Source organism: Lytechinus pictus, chromosome 9 (genome assembly GCF_037042905.1).
Source record: "Lytechinus pictus isolate F3 Inbred chromosome 9, Lp3.0, whole genome shotgun sequence".
NCBI classification, from domain to species: domain Eukaryota; kingdom Metazoa; phylum Echinodermata; class Echinoidea; order Temnopleuroida; family Toxopneustidae; genus Lytechinus; species Lytechinus pictus.
Window position 1 is genome coordinate 9,339,364 of NC_087253.1, and position 16,692 is coordinate 9,356,055.

Below are 16,692 nucleotides of genomic sequence, written 5' to 3' on the forward strand. Positions count from 1 at the left end.
AAGTTGATTTGAATTAAAGTGAAAAATCTAACAAGCGTAACACTGAAAAATTTATGAAAATCGGATGTAGAATAAGAAAGTTGTATTTCAACGTTTTTATTTATTTTACAAAACAGTTAAATGCACATGCATCATGGTCGGTATGCAAATAAATGAGGAGACTGATGACATCATCCACTCACTATTTCTTTTGTACTTTATTATATGATATATTCTAATTTTCTCTCCATTGACAAGTGAAAAAATGATTAATTCATCCCTGAACATGTGGAATTAGCATTATATATGGTTCAGTCAACTTGGTCGTTATAGTCAACTCTGTAAAAAACATGAAATATTGTATAATTAAAACAATAAAAAATTAAATAAAATAGTGAGTGATGGACATCATCGATTGGCTCATTTGTATTACACTGAATTGTGAATAGCACCGTTTTGTAAATAATAAGCGAAACTTTAAAATGCCATATTTTTTTTAATTTTACAGCCAATTTTGATGAAATTTTCAGCGTTATGCTAGTTTGATTTTTATATATTTATTTAAATCAACATTTTTCTGGGGTGGACTTGACCTTTAAGTTTGGGATTTTGATGTCATAATCGAGCAGCTGGATCATTATGCACTGAAATTTAATTTTTTGATGGTTCGAACGTAATCGAGTTATTTTTTTTCGTTTTAGGAACGGGTGTAAAATAATTTGTCTATTAATGTATTGGAGATACAATAAAAACCGGTTTCAATTTTCTGAGAAAATGACATTTCATTGATTTCTTACCATTCGATTATGTAGGAAAGCTGCTCGCATATGACGTCACAAATCAAATAATACAAATTTTGATATAACTTTTTTCCTTTGATGGATTTTTTTCTTAAACCTTTGACAATATTGTTTTATTATTTTGTTTTGCTATTTTTACATAAAATTTTTGTCAGGGTGAACTTCCCTTTTGAAGGTGTTTTTACTATCCCAGATTATTTATGCGATTGCTCGAGTTATTGTTTTGTATGTATAACTATGAAATTGCACCCCTTAAAAGAATTACGTCCCGCTCGACCGATTATGAATACTCCACCCCCTACTCACAAAATAAATGAATTCGCCGTGTCTACGCCCGTGAATTGTGAGGTGGGGGTGGACCATGCACTTCAGTGTGTCCACAAAATTGGTAATTTATCAGTAAATATGCTCTTTTCAATCCTGTAAAACAGTCAAGACTATAGGGGTTACAGCCAATACCACACTTTAAATTTGAATTTCTAATAATTTTCTACCAAACTTGGTGACTTTTCCTAAAATTTCAATATACATATTTAATTGGGAATAATATTTCTTGTTGCCATGGGAACTACAAGTTTGAAATACGTTTTTCTATTCTTTTTAATCCCATCTAATGTAATGATAATGAAATATATTTTTTTTCAAATATAAAGTCTGAAATGAGTTTATCCCTTGAAAGTCATAGAATATTATTGTATAGTTACCTTGCATACCTAAACAGTATATGAATACAAAAATAAATGAAGTATTTTAGTTAATTATTCAAATCTCGAACAGGCTATGAGAGCGCAAAGCGCGAGCGAAAATTTAATAAGTGTAATAAAATATATATTTTGAATCATTTTTCAAGTCTTTCCTTGACATTATTTTAGTAACTCGTCTCCCTCTTATTTTTCATCTTCTTTTTTCCTCCTTTCTTTCCCTTTCTTTTTTTTCTTTATTTATCGCTGTTTTCTTTTTTTGGCTCCTCCAAATTGGGCGGAAATCCCAGGGGGGACAGGGGGACGTGTCCTCCCTACTCAAAATAGTAGGGGCCAATATCAAATGTCCCCCTACTATTTGTGGTCTTTTATGATGGTAAGAAATACATATTCAAAATCGAAATAAAACATGTCTTTTAGGACGAGATGACCTTATTTTTGGGACGAGAATACCTTTTTTTTTGGCTTGTCAAAATTATTTTCTTCGAATGAATGACCTTAAATTTGTGGTGACAACCCTTTTTTTTTGCTTGTCAAATTTTCAAGCCCCTTGTCCCCGTACCTTTTGGGTGAGATTTCCGTCCCTGTCCGCCAATAAGAGGGGGGGGGGGTGCCCGGGCGCCCCAGCCCCCCTGGATCCGCCTATGTATAACATCCAGCTGAGCTGAGTTCTGAAAACGTGATTTTGGGGGCAAATAGTTAAAGTATGTAAAGCATTTAATTCTCTATATTAACCCCCAAACGGCTGAATCATCCTCACACTTGCACCGTATTTATAAAACATACAGGATCGCCTTCTTGCCTGATTATAAATTTACCCCTAACTCCCCTTAAGTAAATACCTAACCCTATTGAGGGTAGTTTTTCTGGTCGGGACGCTAATATGTGGTCAAATATACGGAGAGGCTGACAGGCTGTGCAAAATAGAAGCCTAATGTGTTATAACGACTGAAAAACAAGGACTAAGCACGGAGAAAACGTCCGCCCCTCGGCGGAGAATTCGTTCACTCAACACGGTCTTTTCGTCCGCGCAGACGGATTATCCTGGCCAGACGTTTTCGCCTCCGACACCGGCCCGGGGCCAACCTCGGGTCGGAAAGAAATCAGATGTAAACATCCCAAACCTAACTCGGGCCACCTTTTAGCGAACCTACCCGAGACCACATCCAGAGGTAGTCTCGGGTAGGTTTCGGGCCAGCCCCGGTCCGTTCGCCAGCTGTCAAATTACGTCATAGCGCGCGCTATCCCCTCCCTAGCCTTTAAACAAGGCCATGTGTCTGTTGTGATATTTATATCACATACCTATACGACTGGAGAAAAGACTATTCGCAAGAAGCCGAGTGAGTGCGAGGCGCTCACAGTCAGACGGCAGGTCCCAAGAAAGTGGCTTCTTTCATCCAAGTGATATTCATGACTTGAAATGTTTTGCATATTTAATGAGCTTGATGCGGACCAAAACACCTCTTTTCATTCTGTTATTGCTGCTCTAATTGTGCACCAAATTTCATGAATTTGGTATCATTGTAAAGAAGAAGAATTATTCTGTCAGGTCCTGTGTTTGAATTTATTCAAAGATTTTGTAATATAGGGTAAAATTTCGATCTAAAATATGCTACAAAATAATTGTTTTCACCTGACAAAAGCTGCTATTTTCACACTTTATTTTTGTTTGAGCCCAAATGATTTTTAAATCATGATAAAGCTGAATATGTATGCTTTAAAATGATATAGGTTTCAAAATAAGAATTGGTTTAATCGGGTCAAGATCACACTTTTCATTTGCCAAGTACATAAAGCAGCTTGAAAACAAGAATAGTGCACTCTGATTGGTCAAAGAGACCACACACTGGCAAATTCCAACGGTGCAGTGCCTGGGTTCATGGGAAGGTCACACTTCCCATGTGGTAATCTCCTCAAATACCCCGCGCCTGTTGTTCTGTGAACCTTATCCAGCCAATCAGAACTCTGGATTTCATGCAAGTACAACATTTCAGAAATCTCGTCTTGTACCTTTGTGGGAAAAGTGTGATCTTGACCAGATTAAAAGGTGCCGCATATCAAGAGTGGCATTGTGAGAAAGTACAGAAAATCAGCTTTATGGTGATATAGATATCATTGAGGCTCAAAATAAAAAGTTTTGCACAATTATCAAAAGAAAACAGAGGAAGAAATTTCAGTTTTGAGGCACACTTTCAAGCGAGAAATTTACTTATTTAACAAAATATTGTATACAAAATAAATGACCAATATGAAAGAGTAACATTTACTCTATCTGATGGTGCAATAATATTTCATTTAACTTGAGGTTAAAACAGGTAAATTCTTAGACAAAGAAAATCTCACGAATCACGAGATTTTGCAAGGAGGAGGAATCAGCCACGAGATGATTTGGATGAATCTGGCCTTTTTGCTCATTAGCATAGGGACCTGCGGTCTGACTGTCAGCCACTGGTCCTTTGGGAACCTAGCCTCTTGTCGAGGCCCTGTCGGCTGTTTTCCGAGCGAACATGGCAAAGCACGGGAGAGAGCGAAGCAGAGCGCCGCGAGACAGGGCCTCTTGACATCTGTACCGAATTTCACCGACTTTCTTTTGTTTGTTATTGTTTTTACCAATTCACCGACCCAAAACTGGTCGGTGAAAATCTTCCAATGAGAGCGCGAGCTGCTATGACGTCATATTAAATATTCATGAGCTCCTCTTGAATGGCGACCCTTTGATTCTTGGCGAAGAGTGACGACGAAATATCAAAGAGCACTGAATACGCCTCTAAAACGCTGAATATTGACCGATTTAAGGATTTGCAAGTCGATGAAATTAACTCTGCACTGAAAGGACGAGATGTCTTTGTAAATCTACCCACAGGATATGGAAAAATGTAATATTTCATGCGATTCCACCGGTCGATCCGGGGCGTCGATTATCGATCTCCGCTGTGCAGTGCAGTGAGGGAAGCTGGGGTGGAGTTGCTAGGAGTTGACTCGAGTCTGACCAGCGGCTGGGCAGTATCTCCCGGGAAGTTTCGGGGCGGTGATGGGTCTGTTACGGCCAGTAGTAATAGTAGTAGTAATAGTAGTACCACTACTTGTAGCATTTTGCTGGTTATATCCCCTTTATTGTCCCGCAATTAAATGAATCCCCTGCAGAATAGTGGACTACTATATAGTATTCAGAACCCAAGACGAAACAGCTCTGACATTTCATTGGTTTACTCGGTGACCGGTAATATCATGACTCATGTATATTCATTAGGAAGACGTTCCTCATGAATATATAATTCAGTTCAGATGTCAAGAGGCCCTGGCTCGCGTCAGGCCTAATTCGCTTCGCGAATTAGGAAAGCCCTCGCTTCGCTCGGGAAGCAGCCGCCAGGGCCTCGACAAGAGGCTATTGGGAACCTGACTTGGATTTATTATGTTAACCATTGTTTCCGAGGCGGAATTGCTACCGGAGAGGTAGCGGCCAATCAGCGAACGTATCTCGCATGACGTGAGCATCCCGGTGTGTATGCCATATGTGTGTAATGATCTTCGCATCCAGGTCGCAGCCACCATACACATACTTAACACCTCGGATCCCGTTAGCGAACGAACCACGAGGAAAGGCAGTGCGAAGCTGCTGATCTGATTGGTTAATATTCGGAGGGTGACTAATTAGCATGCTCATGAATAATTCATAGCGGTGACAAGCGGTGCAAGTCAGGTTCCAAAAGGCCCTCACGACAAGTAGTTCGGCTCACGCGTTCACTCGGGTATCGCCAGTTCTCTCGGTAGGCCGCTAGTCTCATTTCAGCCACTACCTGACGAGGAATAGAGCCAAGTCGCGAGGGCCTTGTCAGAAGGCTATCCCCTCCCCAGCCCCGCCGTTCTTCGAATGTTTTGCGGCATGCGACATGTGAATTGTGATTGATAAAGTCTTTGATTCGAGTGGAAAAGGGGAGGCATTTTAAACGTATCATTTTCAAGTCGATCATATATATCTTCAACGACTGCTGGGATCATCAGCATTCTTCCAGAATCTCGGGTAAAGGTAAAGAGTCCTTTCTCGAAGAAATTGCTTACGACTTTCCCGAATCAGGGAATACACATTAATATTCTTCATAATGTCGTCGACGGTCATCCGAACCGTCGTATCCACATACGACGGTTGAAAACCCATTTCAGAGAAAATCGACTTCAAAGTTACTATAATTTTCACATTTAGTTCTCCGGCCTTACAACATATTCATTTCTAGAAAAAATACATGGTTGGAAAGACCAAGACAATTGCTTGACAATATGGTATCCTTATTTTTACAAAAAACCAAGGATTATAGAAAATATCGCAAAAGAGCGGTTTGAGCGGTTTAGATTTCCCCTGTACAAAAACGCAATAAATGCGCGCGGTCAGTCAAAACGTCGTATCGCTTTTCACGTGCAAAGTCAATGCAGCGCAGATGGCCGATACGACAGTTTGGTTGACCGCGCGCACTGAAATCGCGGTCAGTCAAAACGTCGTATCGCTCTGCTACAGTACACGTTTCCAATGGGATTTGCGCATTTCATAAAAAAATTGTATGGCATCGCCGTGAAAATTCCATCATATCTCACAAACTAAAATAAATTGCTGCCTACAAATTCATTTATGAATAGAATAGGACTTGTACCTTAATTTTCTGCGAAAATCTCAAAATTGATTTTTTGACCAAAATTGACTGATACGACGGTTCGGATGAACGCCGACGATGTATTCGAGGGTCTGTGCTTTTCGGGGTTTTAAATATCTAGAAATAACAACTGACGAACGCTATCCGATCGTAACCAAATGGTGAGCTAGTAGCCGACGAGTGTAACGAAATGTAAACAACTTATATTAGCGCACGCAAATTATTCGGAGCCTAGATCGAGAGCGCCCTTTGGTGTCAGCAATCGGATACCGCTCGAAACCGTACCGATAGGGGAGGGAATGAACGCTGTGATGTAAACAGACCACATTTCGGACTCGCTCCGTTCGCGAAGCTAATCCACCAATATTCCAGTCAAGGTTGCAAGTGGAATCGGTTGGGTCTCGGGTAGGAAACTTTCAGATGTAACAGGCCTCTTTTATACTTGACAGAAAGTATCCACTTATATTGCTATTTATTTACTTTTTAAAGAGTAGCAGGGTTTACTGACGGATGGTCTAATATCACTTGGTCTAATCATCAGATGGGCTAACAACATTCGGGCTAAACCCACATAGTCCGATTCTCTTTTGGTCTAATGACCACTTGGTCTAATAGCCAATTAGTCTAATGACCACTTGGCCTAATAGCCACCTGGTCTAATGCCCAGTTTGGCTAATCATCACTTGGTCTAATTTTCATTTGGTCTTATTGCCATTTCGTCTAATGTATTTTATTGTCACTTGGTTTAATTGCTTTTGGTATAATACCAGTTCGTCTAATAGTCGGTAAGTCTAATACTAGTTGGTCTAATACCAGTTCGTCTACTCCTCACTTAGTCCATCATTCATTTGGTCTATATTGCAGTTGGTCTAATTTCCATTTCGGCTAATTTCCACTTGGTCTAATGTCCACTTCGGCTAATTTCCACTTGGTCTAATTTCCACTTAGGCTAATTTCCACTTAGTCTAATTTCCAGATATTATAACATTCATTTTGTCTACATGCCACTTGGTGTAATTTTTAAAGTTTGCATGGTGACTTGTTTTCAATTTTCTGGTGAATTTTTTAAAGTAAAATTCCGCGCGCCGGCTTCGAATCTTCACACGCGCACCCCTCGATATTGGAGAACAGTTAGAGTGACTATATTTGCATTCCCCAATTTTGAAAAATATGGGGATTTCCAAATCCTGTGGAGATTGAAAAAAACGTTTGGAGATTAAACAAACTTTGGGGATTTTCGAAGGTTTTGATTTTGGGGTAAAACAATAAATTATTGCTATTTTTTTGTAAAATAACGCTGTTATACGATATTGGATTTGTTTATTTATGTTTATTTATCCACCTTTATGTATATGATCTACTGTAGATAGTTAATGGCTGGCTGAACCCAATCAAGGTTCCCAGCTTTTCAAGAAAACAAAAATCCCTGATTTTTCTCTGAAGAAGTGTGAAAATTCCCTGATAATTATCTGAACACATTCCCTGTTTCTCATATTTTCTAAATTGTTGCAGTGAATTACATGTATTATTTTTTACGTGAAGGCCTATTATTGTTTTTAATTATATATACCAGTGGGTCTACTTGTAACGGTAGTAAAAGAGGCTACACTAAAAAAACCCACCATAACATGTCGTTCAATGAATGTTGTTTTAATATACAACAAAATACAACAGTCTGACTGGCTATCGTGCATTCGACTTTTGGGCCGATCAAAATTCTCCGATTTTACCATGACTGGAAAAAAACGTAAAAACCCCTGATTTCCTCAATAGGCTGGGAACCATGCCAATCCGTTTTAAGGAGGAGGCAAGGAGGTAGAACAAAAAGCAGAATGAGGAGATGTATTAGATGAATGACTATTGTGGTGATAACTGATAAAGGTCCGCAAACGTATCGACTGTACTATCTTATCAAAACGTCTATATCGTTGCTACCAAGATGGCCGCATTGATGTTATCGCAGCTAACCCAATAAATATGTATAGTGCAATCAAACTATGTCTAAGTGGTCTGTTTGCCTCCAAACTAACTATTGGAATAACTTAACAAAATATTCATAACAGAATTAAATGATCTAAAGGCTTTGTAACTTTTGGAATCCCCAAACTGCATAACTATTGCTTATGTTCCATCAAGTTCAAGTATCGTCCGTGCATGCAGTGATGTAATGATTATAAGTATGATATAATTTTCATCATCATCTACATGTATATAATCGATATGTAGGCTTAATCATAAGAATTATATTTGATTAGAATGATTCATTTGATGAGCGTCATAGATAGTCTTTCACGGTACTGGTTTTGCGCCCACCAGCCCTACCTCGGCTCTACTTCCGGATCCTGGCGACATGTAATAAATGATGCCATGGTATTCATCCACTACGTACCATATTTGTGAATTCCCACGCGGGGAGGGGGGGGGGGGCACTTACACTGACGAGTGGATATTATGCGCGACCAAAAACACGTAAAAATTATTTCTTTTTTTAAGAGTTAAGATAGGCCACGTTACGTACGCAACGTGATAAGGGTGTCAAAAACACAAAAATATTGAAAAAAAAAGGGTATTTATTTCGCTCGGAAAAATATACGTGTTTAGGGTCAAATATGCGGGGATGATAAAACAAAATAAAAATGTTTTATAAAGGATGTCTTTATTGCCCCAACACTACGTGTTTAGAGTCTGATTTGCGCGAGGTGTGGAAGGTGGGGCCGTACTAAGCCAAAATAGTGATGTGTAAAGGTAAAACCGACGACAAACGGACCAGTGACATAATAAAAAATCGCTGTATTTGTTTAGGTGATCATTTCAGGGAACATATTTGCAAAGAGTATCGTTTTGTTTCCAATACTTGTTAAGGGGTGCATTTTCAGAATATGGAAAATACATCGCTGTACTTGTTTAGGGGCTCAATTCTGGGAATGCTTGCCATTAGTATTTGTTTCCAATACTTGTTAAGGGGTGCAATTTCAGAATATGGAAAATACGTGTTTAGTGTGCTTTTCAAGACCCCGTGGTCGCGCATGGTATCCACTAGTCAAAGGAAGTGGCCCCTCCGGGGTTAATTCTAGATCAAATAAATAATAATGAATGATGTTATGTTAGAACATAAAGACATTAGACCAAGTGTCAATTAGACCAAATGAAAATTAGACCAAGTGACGATTAGCCCAACTGGGTAATAGACCAATTGGCTATTAGACCAAGTGGTCATTAGACCGTTTGGCTTTTAGACCAAGTGGTCATTACACAAATTGGATATTAGACCAAATGGAAATTATAATAAATGGAAATTAAACCAAGTGGAAATTTGACCAAACGATCATTAGACCATGTAAAAATTAGACGAAATGGACATTAAGACCAAGTGGTAATTAGCCAAAGTGTAAATTAGACCAAGTGGTGTTAGACCAACTGGAAATTAGACTAAAAGGTTTTAGCCCAACTGCTCATTAGACGAATTGTATATTAGACCAAGTGGGAATTAGACGAATTGGATATAAGACCAAGTGAAAATTAGCCAACTGGTTAGTAGTCAAAATTAGTTTAGACTATGTGAAGTTGGACGAACTGATAAGTAGACCAAGTGGTATTAGCCCATCCTTAAATGTTGGAAATAATTTGTGCAAATTGACAAAACATATCTAAAAAAAAAAAAAAAAAAAAAAAAAAAAAAAAAAAAAAAAAAAAAAATCGCAATTTATATTAAAAAGTTAAGAAGCACAGTACATGCTGCAGTTTATTCAGAACCCAAGTAATTTTCACAAAATTTGCATGGTTGTAGAAGATATACTAAATAGGCGTGAGCATTAAAAAATTGACAAAAAAGGGACAACAACGCTGTAACCTCTGAACCATCTTTATCTTTTTCGTTTGTTGTGTTTTGTACTAGAATGCAGAGTGAGTTTTTACCTGGAAGAAAATTTTTCCTGGAATGTAAAATTTGCCACCTTTTATACGCGAAAAGAAACCCACTCCAGGCCGTTACCCCCGGTAATCCACTTGATCAAGTTTATCCAAGGGACTTGGTATACACTAACAATAATTAATGATATACCATTGGTGTATATTCATGCCAGAATATCATGTACACTATTACTCACCGGGGTGAAAATTTCTATAATAATTCTTTCATTAACGTCATTATCCTCGAGACTTTTTGCAGTTGCTATGGCAGTTAACAGAACAGTAAAGATTACCAGCATCATCTTGGCGGCCATATTCAATTACTAAGGTGAAACGACGATGTGATGAAATCTATATAAGAAATAATGTCATTGTCATGTTCAATGTTACAAAGTGGGTAAGCAGGCGAAATACTGGATTAGTGTTATACACAAAAATTAACATTGCGCGAAATACGGCCATGTGTCGCTGGCAAAAAGGCACTCGATATTTCCGTTCCCCGATAGATGCCCAGGCTTACACTTTTATTCACCCTATAAGATTCCACAAAATACAAATAAATAAGTCTTTCCCTATTCCGTATTTAATAAAACAATAATAATAACAATATATGGATTCATACATTTTCATTCCGGCAACAAGATTCCAACATGTTATGCCAACGTTGGCTGGAAACACATGTATCATTTTTTACGTCGATTTACCATGCTCAAGCATGAAACTAACTAAAACTTAATATTATGTTTACCCGATTTACGTCAAAGACGATTTATTTATTTTTTAAAGATCGATGGAAAAATGGAGAAAATGGTAATAATCACTGTTTTTTGCATCCATTCCGGTAGAATGGAAAGTTGAATAAAGAAAACATCTTTTAGTTGATGGTCAGAAAATTGAATATAAAAATGTTTCTTTAAAAATGTTTACCAGTTTGAGTCAGTTTCTTAAAACCATTAATCGTATAGAGCATGTATGACTGACCCCTGTCAGTTTTACAGTTTACAATATTTAACATGTCTGAAAAGAAATTGAAAATCTGTTTTTACGTCGAAGATTCTGCATATGTATTAGATATTGAGTTTAGTGAAATTCAACATAAATTATTATACAATACCATCTTTGTAGACTACCATTAATATAGGTTTCATACTATAGACTGGGCGTTGTGGCGTGCGCCTGTAATCCAAGCTATGTGGGGAAGTTACAAATTGATGCAGAGGTTCGAGCCCTGATCACGTCTTTCGGATGGTGACGCTAAAGGTCGGTCCCAGACGTAAATAATCATATATGATTGATACACGTCTGACAAAACTAAAATACACACACACACACATCAATTTATTCGAGTAGTGAATGTTCTTTTTTGCGGTACAGATGGGGAAACTTACATACAAAGCAATATATTACATTTTCCGAATCACAAACACTTAAGGTGGAAAGATATTCATCTTGGATTAGAAGGGACACCAAAAATGAAGAGTTTGTTTGCAAAAGGAGTTAGATCCATTGTAGACCATTCCAGGAAAACCATTCTCCCATATTTCGATATTCTTATGCGAAACTATCTTGTCGCGATACCCTACCATGTATACGTAACGTTGGGTATAAAAGAAATCTGTCTGTCTTCATATTTTCAAAAATGTTTTCCCCAAAAAATTACCCATGTGTATCTAGTCCCTTCTGCAAAAACTGAAATGGATCTATCCCTTTTTGAACGAAAGTGAATTTTCTATGGAACTCTGCATAAACCATGGGTTCAACCGATGGTTTTAATAAAATCCACCTTTGTGAATTCTGGCTAATGATTTTAAGAAATACTATAAGGAAAAAAAACACCTATGTGAATTCGGGCCAATGATTTTAAGAAATACTATAAGGAAATTAGGAAATTGTTAAACTCTCATTTAAATATGCTGCTATCAAATTCTGGATCTCTTTCCCCACATCAACCCAAAATATCCAATCCCTGCAATCATTTTTGGCGCGTTTTTTTAAGCTGCCTTTTAAAATTAATGGCATTCTTATTATTTTATCATTTGCTTTGCTCACCTATTGAATATCATTTATTTTCATGAAATTATTTAATCACTATTTATACTTAGTTTCAACTTGTAACAAAGCAGCATATTTTTTCTATCTTGGATTCCCTATTATCACTTTTTTATTTAATTGTTACTTTTTTATTTAAATGATTATTCATATTCTTATTTAACGTGTAAAACAGCTGAACAGATTATGTATTTTTTTACTGTATATACAAAGTCAAATAAATTTGTCAGCCCTCTACCATACTGCAATAATCTTCATGAGTGAAGGAAGTAAGGGTAAGCTTGAAGAAAAAAAAATACTAACACAGAATACTTACAAGCAAGAAAATGAAGAGACAATAATATTGTCTGCAAACGAGTTCACGGTAGCCTCGCTCGGTCCTCAAAACACAGCTTCAAAGTAAGGTGACAGGCCACTTTACATTATTATTTATAAGAAGAAGTAGGGTTCGCGGACCACTGATATGTAAATTTACTGGATGGGCGGTCGCACGCTGATTGGCTATTCAGAAATGAAGTTACCGATGCGGAGAGGCCGTATGTTACATTTTTGAACAACCAGTGTTTTTTTTTTTATATATATAGAAATCGATCTATTTACAATTGGTATATCTACATGTATTTGCAAACTAAATACTTTAAGAAACTTCAATCATTCTCAATTATTAATGTGTTTAAGGTATGTAGGAATACCGACGCATCATCATGTAGTTTTTACATGAAATAAAAGTTTGTATTATGATAGCTTGTGTCCTATATAGTTTCTGTACATACCAACACCTCTTTTAATATCCTTAGATAGTTATTTATCTTTTTATTCAATTACATGTGTACATATCCATATGTTTATTTTTTTCTCATTACTTTCATTCATTTATCTGATTTTTTTAACATTTAGAATAAAACACGATTAGCACCGCAGCTGTTTTTTTTTCATAATCGTGATGCAAGTCATGCAACAGGTTAAAAATAAGTACATAAAGCATTTACCAAACACCAAGTAATATTATGTATTGAAACAAGAACATTGAACACAATTATTTTATGTAACAAGAGGACCGTTCAAAATTCATGACAGGAAATTGAAATAAAACAAAACATCAATCGAAATATATATATGCATGTATGTGTAGAAACACACAAATATATATTATATATATATATATATATATTATGTAAGGATTAAGTAGTAGCTGAAGAATCAACATAGAATGGACAAAATAATATTTACATAGTGAGCGATAGCAAAGGGGATAAAACAATAGGAATGACACTAAATAAAACATGCGGACTTTATTATTGAAGTAATTGGAGGCATGGGCGGAAATCTTTCCCAACAGGTAGGGGGGAGACCAGTGGCTGGAAAATTTGACCAGCCCACCCTCCCACCCCCCCCCCCAAAAAAAAAGGGCTATCACCCAAAGCATAAGGTGATCTTTACCCAAAAATATTTCACAAGCAAAAAAAAAACCCAAAACATACACAAAAAAATGTTAAGTCATTTAGTCCGAAATACATTTATAATTTTGATTGTGAATGATGATTTTTTTTTTCTCAATCATAGATTTAAAAAAAATAGTGGGGAGGGGATATTTGATGGTGTGTCCCCCCCCCCCTACTATTTTTGTTAGGGGATACGCGTCCCCCCTGGTATTTCCGCCCATGATTAGAGGGAATATGATTTTGGCTGTTGTAAGCAAGGAATTTCAATCTATGACAGCGGCTTATTTTAAGGAAGATTAAAAATTTACAACATGTTTCCGCAGAAATGCTTATTTTCACGCTGTGTCAAGGAGAAAGGGCGAAATCAAACTCACCCTGCGAAACATTCCTCACACATATTCCTTGCACTTTTAGTCAATTGAAATAAAACTGATACATTCAAGCATTTTGTAACAATTTTGCCACCTAAATTGAAATTTCAATACACAGTAAGCACAATGTTCATTCACCCTTTTTGTGCCAGCTGGATCTGAGGACATAACTGAATCTGAACAAAAGTTTATATCAGACATCTCCAGCATTTTTTCACTAAGTTTTTATCATTGCGCTATGAACGCCTAGCTTAGCCGGGTAATATAGGAGCGCCTTGAGCACCTAACAAGGTGGATATGTGCGCAATATAAATACCCTATATTATTATTATTATTATTTAAAGTGGATTTACATTTCCTTTTTCATTTAATACTTGTTTCTCCACACTTTTCCCAAGCTTGACAATGATTATAAAATGAATATCAAGCCTAAGCCATTTCATGTAAATCACAGTTCAGAGTAAAGCAATATCGTCACGATGGCCCTCGGTGTGTGGGGGAGTGGGATGGGGCGCAATGCACCCTTCGAGGTGTTTTGGGCAAGGAAACAAGTTTACAAGGTAAAAGGCATCTTCAAATCAATTTTACTGGCTAAATTCCATGTGTTCTTCATGATTAAGGTCTACTTTTATTCTCGTAACTATTTCGAAGTTCTGCGCAAATCATTTTTCACAAACTTTTCAAAAATAAGTGGTGCTCACTCAAGCGGAAATATTTTTCGACATTTATATCGTCATTTGCTTAAATTGATCTGCACCAACGTGAAAGTGTGGAAAAAACTTCAGGATATTAGAAATGTATAATTTTACAGGACTTTTTCTAAGTTTAAACTTTTTTTGATACGCACTGTATATACAGCATTTGACCACACCATGTTGAAACAACACCGGTTTGAAATCAAATCGACGGTGTATTAACACTAATTGGTGTGGTAAGAACGACTATCTGGAATGAGTGCAAAACCAAGCAGGTGTTGCTTTAACACTTCTCTGGTGTGGTCATATATAAATTCCACACCGGTGTTAAATTAACACCGCAGTTTTTGCAGTGTACGCCAATATACTTTTAAGTTTAAATATAGTCACATATATCTTTATTAAAAAAGTTGCCACTTTAATTCTTTTAACAAACTCGGCATTGCTGAACCAATAATAGACCAGTTCGGAGTCAACTCGGGGCATGTTTGTACAAATGACATTTTCTTTCTGTCATTAGGATAGGCAAATTTCAAAGCAAATTAATTACGTAAGATAGCCTGACATAGCAGAATGCACAAACTGCATAGACATGGGGCCCGTCTTACAAAGAGTTATGACTGATCCGATCAGTCCCAACTATGGAAAGCCAGCAAAGTCAACATATAAAATGCATGTTTGTTTTAAAAAAATCTAGATATGAATGTATATCCATAAATTCATTGATTTCTTGACAATTTGGTGTGATCTCCTTTGTTTTCAAAGGACATTTTGCAAATTTCCTGTAGAAAAAATTATGACACTGATAGATTTCCAAAGAGTTACGATTGATTGGATCAATCGTAACTCTTTGTAAGTCGGGGCCCAGGACAGGCCGAACAGAAACGTTGTTAGCGCTAACAACATATAACAATGCGCTAACAGAGGCCTGTTACAACAGGTAATGTGGCAGCACTAAAACAATGCATAACTTACACATTGAAATAAATGTTTTGACTTCACAATCCGAAAGATGTGACTGGTTTTACTGTCAGCACTCTGTAAGGCTAGCACCGTTTCTGTGCGGCAGGTTCAGGCGACTAGAATAACACACCAATGAACACTTTATGAAGGTATTAATTGTTGCATTTCTACTTTGGAATGCATTCATATGTTGCCATTACAATGTATTTGGCCTTCTGTCAAATAACAGTTGTTACTGAACTCATTGCTGCTTTCCAGTGGATGTAATGAAAACACATTTAAAAGGTATATACGCATTATCAACTTATCAGAACTGGTGCTTATCTCATTGAATATTAAACCATTATGCCATTAGAGTTCCGATGACTTATTTTCTTATCATACGCAAAATGGAACTCCGAACAGCTTATTAGATTGTTTGGTAGTAATACGGGTAGCTGTTTGCTAAGTTTGCGGAATATGTTTCTGTACTCTTCTGAGCAGTTAATCCAGATTAAGCAGTCATGGTTGGTACATGATTATAAATCAAATTTTGGACAGCTGGTGCATCTATTATGCATATATACATTTTTCTTTTACATTTTTCATTTTCATTTTTCATTTGTCACTATAATCATCGCACGCATCAAACTATGGCGCCGACATTGTAAAAATAACCTTAGAAAATAACCTTAGAAAGTAATTTCCATAATTAATTATTTTTCGGAATTGTATTTATCTCCAACTAATCAGCAAATGGGACCCATTGCATAAAAATTTTGCCATAAAAAACTCTGGCAATGTTTTTTGTCAGAGTGTTTTTAGTGTGTAATTTCCAATGGCATAATTTTGTTTGCCAGAGTTTTTGTTTATTTGCCATAGTTTTTTTTTATAGCAAACGTTTTATGCAACAGAGGCAGAGAACTGATATTTGAGTCCGTTTTCAAATATGATGCTTATTTGCGGAGTGTTCATACCAATTTTTTTTTTTCAAAAACACTTAGTTTGATTCCGTTATATTTGTTTGGTGTGAAAGTGATATTGAGGCTGGAATGTCATCTTTTCTACAGCATAAACGGAGAAAAGGGCGTATGAGGGTTTGAGCATGTGGATGGGCACATCCTGGGGAGGTGGAAATTAAGTAATATGGGGGGTGCCACA